The sequence below is a fragment of the Acomys russatus genome, chromosome 21 (genome assembly GCF_903995435.1).
Source record: "Acomys russatus chromosome 21, mAcoRus1.1, whole genome shotgun sequence".
NCBI classification, from domain to species: Eukaryota; Metazoa; Chordata; class Mammalia; order Rodentia; family Muridae; genus Acomys; species Acomys russatus.
Window position 1 is genome coordinate 8187305 of NC_067157.1, and position 621 is coordinate 8187925.

Consider the following 621-nt stretch of genomic DNA (forward strand, 5'->3'; position numbering starts at 1 on the left):
ATTACTTCCAGGTCATTGAAATACATAGTATGTGGCTATCACAGCAATATCCTAAAACATCAATTACAATGCTCATTTCACAAAGGAAGAATTGGTCCGTAAACTCGGATGACCTATTAAAAGGCCCCTCCCACGGCAGAAAGATGAGGTCCCTCATTCAGGTTCAAGGTACCCCAAGTTTGCATGAAGTTGATACGCACTGGAGAACTTCCTGTGTGCCTGTGATGGAAAGAGAGTCCATCCCCGATCTCCTGGCTAGGGGGTAGTCTTCACCTGACATGGCCAGCCACGGATGTGAAGACTTCCTGCTGCAGCAGGGAGAGGGGATGCTGCTCAAGGGCGTGGCGACTTGAGCTGTCTTGGTGTTTCGTGGCAAAGCTCATCATGGCCAGGTGGGTGGCCTATGCACACATAGCAGAACTAGAAGGAACATGGGCCTTCCCAGAGACACAGCAGAATGTCTTCCACTGTGCATGTATGCACCCTGGTTTTCAAGTCTCCTTCCTTTTACCATGGCCTGCATCCTCCCTGTATCTTGCTACTTAGTCCTCTCTCACACACCTGAAGCACTCTGTTGTCTTCCTGTAGCTGACACCTTGTAAATCCTCAACCCAGCTGAGC